Genomic DNA, 8,823 nt, shown 5'->3' with positions numbered 1-8,823 from the left:
ACCTGGCTTATTGTACCCTCAATGAATCCCCAACAATAAAAAAAAAAAATAAATAAAATATTCCCTGTGAAAGTACGTTGAAAATTGAAAATGACTAAGCAGAGTTAAAAGGTGATCTGATGCAGGGCATGTAACACCAACTGTTGAAACAAATACATCTCCTGGGTTTAAGACAAAACCAAAGCATGGAAACAAACTAAAGAAAAATCCAATAAACATGATCCCCATCTAGATGTGACAAATTGAAGGTAGAGATTAGTTTCATCATTTCATATGGTCTTAGTTCTCGTCACTGGATTCTGTGCGTTCAGCCCAGAGAAGAGTCTCCAGGAACAGAGATCAGGACTGGAAGGCGACCACCGCCCACACCTGCATTTCACAGATGAAGAACAGTCGCGCAGTCCTAACGAAATACAAAGAGGCTGGGAAACCTTGTCTAGTGAGCAAAGGAGGAAAAAAATGTAGATAGTCTCTATGCTGGTGAAAAAATTATAAAAATAATTCAAGTGTTACTAAAAAAATATTAGCCAAAGCCTGCCCCCAACTTATCAGTATATTTATTTTGATTAGACTTTGAAACATAAGTAGGTAGCCAAAGATAAAAATGAGAGCAGAGATTGCATTACAGTTAAAAGGTTATGATCCATGGATAGAAAGTTTATTACATTTTACATGGAGGAAATCCAATGTAGGGGCGAAAAGTCTATAGCCAGGGGGCTTAAAGTGATTTTTTTGATTTTTTTTCCCACGCTTTAGCTAAGACGCAAGCCATTGTTAAATTATCTAACCTTTCTAAGTTTAAATTCCTTCAGCAGTGCATTTATAAGAATACTTACATAGTAGTACCTCGTAAGTATTATTGTATAATACCTTATAGGGACCTTGTTAGCATTAAAAGAGTAATTTGCATATCTCCTATGGCATTATAAACACCCAATTAAGATTCAATAACATTAGAGATATTAAACGCCAACAAGTGGAACATAACCACTTCCCAAAATAATGAATAGCGTTTTTTAAATCTCTTCCTATTTCCTGATTTGGTTTAAGTTAACAGACAAAGTTAATACACAAGTTAATAAACAAAAAAAAGTTAAAAAGAAAGTTATACAGATGAAGCTAGAATAAATAGTATGCATTGTCTTGTTAACTACTTAGAAAAGGAAGGGTTGGCCATAGTACCTGACCGAGTCTGCTGCTTTCAACATCTTTGTTAGTTTACGGTTCAAGATTCATAGGGCAATTTCTTGAGACTTTTGTGCAAAACGGTTTCCAAAGTAACTTGGGTATAAAGAGGAAACCTTCCTACATCATTCACTCAGAACTCATTTCTATACAAAGATTGACTCACACAGAGTGACACTTTTGCTCTAAGCTAATCTACAAGTCCAGTTGAATCCCTGACAAAATTCAAGCTAAAGAAATGTTAGAATTTAATTATGAACAACTTTTTTGGCATTAGAAATAACTGTTGTAGACTAGACCTTTATCCAAAGACTGATTAGAAAGTAACTCAACTTCACCAGATTTATTTGCTGGGGCATTTACTAGAGAAGCATTCAGGCCTCCACCATCATTATAAATCAAAATGTCAACACTATGAGTTGTACTTAGACACAAATGGGCAGCTAGCGTGGCGCTAGAGCACAGCTGGGGTGTGCTTTACAAATCCACTGACCTTAAGTATATTGCCACTGTGGTTGATTCCAGCCGGAGCTTCTGGGTGTCACTCAACATTATTATCCCAAAAAGATTATTATAATTAGCCCTCAATCATTTAAGGTGGAAAATTCAGGCAATATGAATTAAGAAATGAATGTATATCTAGAAACTGTATAATTTAATACAACACCACTTGTTGTGTGCCAAATATTTCAAAACAGACCTATGTAAATTTCCCCAATTTTGTGTTGTAATGTAAAATGTAGTAACTTTGATCATTTTTTTGTCTACCTCAAAACCCACCAATGCATTCATATTGTTAACTGAGTTTGGCATAACTTCTGTAGGTCCTAAATTTAACTATGAATTTGAATATGGTCATTTTTGTTTTATTCATCCATGCCAGAAATAAGGTATAGTCAAACTAACTAAACCAAGTTCAGGAGTTAAAATAATCATAATAAGTATTTCTTCCAGATAGCAAATATTAAATGTACTCTCTGATTATGTATTATATGTTAAACATACCATGTAACATATATCACATGTTAAATATAGTAACATATTCTAAGAAATAAAAAAAGGGGGGGGGAATTTCAATCATGTTGACTACATTGATTTCCCCTATTAGAAAAGCCAAAATATGGATTTTTAAATCCTCTTTTTGTTTTGTAGGAGGTGGTAGAAAATATATTCTGGAGAGGCGCCTGTGGCTCAAAGGAGTAGGGCGCCAGCCCCATATGCTGGAGGTGGTGGGTTCAAACCCAGCAAAAAAAAAAAAAAAAAAAAAAGAAAATATATTCTGAATTTGAAGCTTATTCAGCAAAACCAAGTATCAGGTTGTTGCAAAAGTACCTGCATTTTTTGCAGTGTTAAAATTTGCTATTTGATACTGGAATACATTCCTAAATAAATGTGTTTATCTTATATCTCATTTTAATACACATTTCTTGCTTTTGGGATAATGACTTATTGTTTGATGTATATTTTATTTATTTTTTTGAGACAGAGTCTCACTTTGTCACCCTTGGTACAGTGCCATGGCATCGTAGCTCACAGCAACTTCAGACTCCTGGGCTCAAGCGATTCTCTTGCATCAGCCTCCCAAGTAGTTGGGACTATAGGCACCCGCCACAATGCCCGGCTATTTTTTGAGACCATGTCTTGCTCTGGCTCAGGCTGGTCTCGAGCTGGTGAGCTCAGGCAATCAACCAGCCTTGGCCCCCCAGTGTGGTAGGATTACAGGTGTAAGCCACCCTGCCTGGCCTTTTATATTTATTTTGGATTATGAAAATGATTTTAGACAAAAATCAAACTCAAGTGATTTTCTTATTCAAGTTCAAAATGAATCATATTTTTGACAACATCAACAGTGCATTTGGCCCAGGAACTGCCAGAAAACATCTGTGCAGTGGGGGTTCAAGAAATTTTAGAAGGGATACAGGAGCCTTGAAGGTGAAGAGCACAGTGGCCAGCATCAGAATTGGACAACGACCAGCTGAGAGCACCATCGACCCTGCTCCTCTGACAACTGCAGGAGAAGCTGCTGAAGAGCTCAGCCAGGACCACGCAATGGTTGTTCAGCATTTGAAGCCAGCTGGAAGGCTAAAAGAGCTCAACAAACGGTTGCCTGGTGAGCTGACCAAACATCAGAGCAATCATTTTCAAGTGAGACAACAGGGAAACATTTCTCAATGGAATTGCAATGTGTAACAAATAGTGGATTTCATAAAACCCCCAGCGTTGACCAGCTCAGTGGCTAGACCAGCATTTCCCGAAGACAGACTTCCACAGCAGAAAGGTTATGGTCACGGTCACGGTCCTGGGTCTGCTGCCAGTCTGGTCCCCTGCAACCCTCTGAATCCCCATGAAACCACACATCTGAGAAGGCTGCTCAGCAAATCGATGAGAAGCACTAAGAACTGCAGCACCGTGTCAGCACTGGTCAGCAGAATGGGCCCAGGTCTTCCCCGCGAAAACCCCTGACTGCCCGCCACAGAACAAGCGCTTCAAGAGTTGAATGAACTGGGCTATGAACTGAACTTTCCCCTCATCCACCACATTCACCTGACCTCTCACCAAGTGACTACCATGTCTTTAAGCCCCTGCACAGCTTTTTCTAGGGAAAAGAAAAATGCTTCCACAACCAGCAGGATGCAGAAAATTCTTTCCAAGAGTTTGTCAAATCCCCAAACATGACTTTTTATGCTACAGGAAGACATAAATGTATTTCTCCTTGGCAACAATGTGTTGATCATATTGGTGCCTGTTTTGGTTAATAAAGATGTGTTTGAGCCTAGTTATAATGATTTAGAATTCATGGTCCAGGAGTAACCACAATTACTTTTGCACCAACCTATAGTATTAGCAGGATATACTACCCTGAATGTTAAGATAGCTTCCTCTTCTAGTTCAGGGAAAGCTATTTTTAGCCCAAATAAGCATATGTGGTTCACAGTGGTTCATTTGGGAAATACTTTTTGAGTACATACTTGACTTTTGTCAAGGCATTAGGAATACAGAGTAAATAAGTCTTCTTAATGAAGCTTCTAATAATGGCAGAGGAAATGATAAACTAATTTATTTCTTTTTAAAGTCATTATAAGCAGCAAGCTTCCACCAAATTTTCTTTTTTCTTTCAGATGTCCAAGAGAGTGGCCCTTTCTCCATAACCAGTTCTCACCACTGCAACGTGAGCAGCAGCTCTGTGTGACCACCAGTCCTTGGGATTTACAAGTGGTCCCCTTCTCTCCCTTTTTATCCACTGCCCTGACAAGGCCTTGAAAATGGGCACATTGCAAGTGAAATGAGCTTCTAACCCTGAGTCCCCAGGGAAGGAACAGCCCGTAGGGACTAGGAGGTTCACTAAAATGGGAGACTAACATGTGAGAATGGCCTTCACTTATTCTTGTACCTTTATACACCAGCTGGCCTATTTTCACTGAGGTTGAACTCATGAAGCCGACAATTTAATTCATAAACTCATCCTAGAAAAAGTGCTACATCCTTCATTGCTGAATATCACTATGACAGTCACTTTCAAAGCCCTCCCCTCGGGAAGCTGTGCACCAAGGCCAGCATCCACTCCATTCTTGAAGGCAATTTTGGAACTCTTTCTGCAATGGCCATCAGAGATATTGTTATATTACTCTTGATGTCCTGAGTGTCATTAAAATTTTCCTTTAGATAGTTTAGTTATCTTTAGTTAAGGAAAAACATCATTGGGGGCAGATCAGGGCACTAAGAAAGATGTTCTAAGATAGTTATTTGTTTACTGGCTAAAAACTTCCCCAGATGGTGCCCTGGGAGCTCTCTGCTTTTGTTCATGGCTGAGCTCCTTCGGGACCACTTTGGCACACAGCTTTCTCATGCCAAGATATTCAGTTGAGATTTTTATTTTGACCCATCTATGTTTCCTTGGTCTGCTATGCTTCCCATAGTCAGACAATTTTAATAGACAATCTGACTGATTTTTTTATTAAGTCATTTGTACATAGATCATACATATATTTATGCCATTATGGGATTCGATATGTTGTGTGTTTGTACAAATTGGAGTGCTTACATCCTACCTGACTGATTTTTGCAATTTTTCATCAGTTCTTCTTCTCACTGGCCAGTCTGGCCTCTCATCCTTGGTAACCCTTTCTCTCTCCTTAGAAAAATGTTTAATTCGTTTGCACACTGCTGTTTCCTTCATGGCCTACCCCCATAAACCTAGAGTAACACCTCCCTGATGTCACTTCCACTCTTGGCACCTTTAACAAGAAATGTAATGCTTATTTGTTGGGCTAACTCAAGCTCCCAACATTCTTGCCACAGAAACAAACGAACAAACAAACAATAATGAGCCCTACTCAGCAAGACACCACCACACCTAGACAGGAGCACATCTGTGAAGCAGGATGGTGTGTCCGTGAACTTAACTGTCAGCACTCGTATGTTAATTATGACATGTGGGAAAATATGAGAGTGTAAGGGTGTAAGGCACACCGTGCACTGGGGTGAGGGGGCATTTAAGTTGGTCCAGTAAGCCCTTCTCATGTAATAACCGAGGAGTGATGGAAACTGACTTGACTGAGGGCAGGACCCGGCTCTGAGGCCCCTTCCCCTCCTGTGTTTGTGGGGCATCGTTCCCTCTCGGGGCATCGTTCTCATGGGCATCTTTCACTGTTATTTAATTCACTCACATGTTCGTGCATGTCTGCACCTTTTCCTCCGGGTACCTCCTTGTATTTGCAAGAGAACTTCAAGAAAACTCCATCCAGATCCTTTGCTTGTTCCATCCCTGTGTAGATGCTAAGGTTTTGCCCTGAATCCACTGAAACAAACCACTATGTCGAGTTCACCAAAGATGATAGAGCCCTATAATTATTTCTTGATTCTCTCCCTGTAGGACCTCTATGAGCCATTTGACAAAATTCTTGACCTCGAAACCCTCACTTCAGATGTGGCATACTTTCAGGATCCCCCGGTGACCTGGTTAGTGCCCCATTTTTCTTCCTATTTCCTCTCTGGTATCCCCTGCGTTTCTTCACATCTCCTTGTCTTTTGACTGTTCCGTGACACCAGTGCTCAGTCTTTCATCATCTCCATCCTCACTTTCCGCTTCGCTTCATTCACTCCTGTAAACAGGGATGCCCTCCTGACATGGATCACTTCCCAGTCAACGTCTCCAACTCAGCTCTTGCCCCTGCAGTCGAGATCGGTACAACCATCTCTTCCCATAGCCAAAATTCAGACTCCCAGTTTCCTCAGGCTGATCCTCCTGCAGTTTTTTTTTTTCTTTTTTTCTGCAGTTTGTGGCTGGGGCTGGGTCTGAACCCGCCACCCTCGGCATATGGGGCCGGCGTGCTACTCACTGAGCCACAGGCGCCACCCCACTCACATATTTTTAATGTATTCTTATCTCGCTCAGAGTAAAAAGTAAAATACTGTAATTCTGAGTCCTACATTCCCTCCGTCCCTTTGTCTTCTTCCTCCAACCCCTTGGGCCCCAGGCATCCTGGCCTCCTGGTTGAGCTTCAGAGGTGAGAACGCCCTCAGTGTGCACTTCTCCTGGAAGCCACCAGTGTCAGCAGGGCATGTGTGCTCACTTTATTTAGGTTTATTCAAAATTTATTTTCTCAGTGACGGGCTCTTAGCCATCCTGTGTAACTTGCAACCCTGATGGTTCCTACCCCTGCCTTCCTACTGATTTATATCCAGTCCTGATCACTGTGTGCAATGTAAAATCCTTGTGTGCAAACATATCACTGAGTCTCGTTCATTTGTTTTACTTGTTTATAAACTGTGAGAAGGCACGGTTTATTTTCTGTCTTTTTCTGCATCTGTTTTCCAGTACCTAAGACCAAATGTCATACCAGGAAGATGCATGGAAAATGTTCATGGAATGATTGGCTGAAGGAATTCATGGAATGATTGGCTGAAGGAATCAGAGACTGCTATACATTTTGCATACTGTCATTGTAAATATTAGATTAATGTAATCAAACATAACTCCCTCAACTATAGTTTTTTCTCTTTTTAAGTTATAATATACTAAAATATCTTTTGAAAAATGTAATAATATATAGTTTCAGTCTGCTATGTTAAATTTTGTGTATCAAAATATCTTGAAAATAGAGCAAACATTTAAGATGAACTTTTCCATTTTCTGTGAACAATTTTCCAACCTAAGGCAATAATGCAGTTATGCCAGTGCTAAAATAATAGATCTCAAACCTCAAAGAAATCTTTTAAAAGGTGAATGACTAAAAGGCTCCCCTTGGTGAGCTTTACTTCAAACACAGAGTGACGTTACACGTGGCCTGTACCTGTCTTTTTGTAATTGCGTGCCAGGTTACATCCAATCACAGAGGAGTCAAAACCCTTCTAGGACAGGAGGATTCACTTTCCTATTCATCCACAGTGACGCTCCCACCTTTGTCTTTTACAGTGGTCCTTGATTTAAAAATTATGAATTAACTGTATGAAATGATCAGGAAGCCATGGGTGTCAACAGGACACATGTGCTCACTTTATTTAGGTTTATTCAAAACTTATTTTCTCAGTGACAAGCATTCAGGAATTACATTTTTCTTTTATTGAACACAAAACATTCTGCTATTGGGCATTTCCTAAATACATATTTGGAGATGAAGGCAGTCTAGTCTTTTTGTTTCAAATATGTGTTCTAGCTATGGCTTAAAACGAAAGCACACTATTAAAATATTCCATATAAAATCCATCGGCTCAAAATGTATAAACCAATCACACCTGTGGAGATGTTTTAAAGACATCTTCATGGGTTGTTTCCCAGTCATAGGTACATACGAATAAATACCTGACATTCAAGGAGATTTTATTCTGTTTTTAATTCCTTTTGATGTTGAGGTCCTATCAAGTAGAAAAACTAAAAAAAAAAAAAAAAAAAACTAAATGGATTTCACTTTAAAATCAAAATGAGTTGTGTCTGAAATTTTGTTGTGTCTGTGACAGTTTAAATCCCCCATGGACATTCTATATTTCTCTGGTTTTATCAAAAATGAAACATGGCAAAGTGGTTAGAATATTTTCCCTCAATTAGCCTATGGCAGTGAAAGGGAAAGAGTAGGACCTGCCCCCAGGAGAGCTGTGTTTTACTGCTCTGTGGGCCCTGCGCTCATTTTATGAGGGCCCCGGGAGGCAGCGGGCATGCAGGTGGCTATCAGAAGCCCTCAGCAGTAACCCAAGCAGTTAGTCTGAAAAGGAGGCCAGGTGGTCCCTAGGGAATTATAGAAGAAAACCACGTAAAAGTTGAAATAATAAAACCTGGGGAATAAATACAAAATCCTGTGTTTGCAAGGCTGAGCACCGCAAGGAATGCCACCTCAGCAGAAACCCCGTAACCAGGCCAAGCAGAGAACTGTCTTCCTAGGTTAAATTATTCTTGCAAAAATCTCCCTTATTTCTTCCTTAACTTTCAATTCTGCTGTATTTTCTAATAAGCAGACAAAAAAATACTATAAATTTTGGAAACAGACTCAAATTTAACCAATTTAATGTTACATATTTACAGAGCCTTTGTTTGCAATTGCCCCAGCTGGTAAATCTATTATCCTCAGTATGAAACTGGGAGAGAATTCGTTTCCAGTTTTATCATTCATCTTAGTTTCAGTATAATTTAGACCAATATATATA

This window comes from Nycticebus coucang, chromosome 15, assembly GCF_027406575.1.
Source record: "Nycticebus coucang isolate mNycCou1 chromosome 15, mNycCou1.pri, whole genome shotgun sequence".
In the NCBI taxonomy this organism is placed as follows: Eukaryota; Metazoa; Chordata; class Mammalia; order Primates; family Lorisidae; genus Nycticebus; species Nycticebus coucang.
This window is presented reverse-complemented; position numbering follows the sequence as displayed.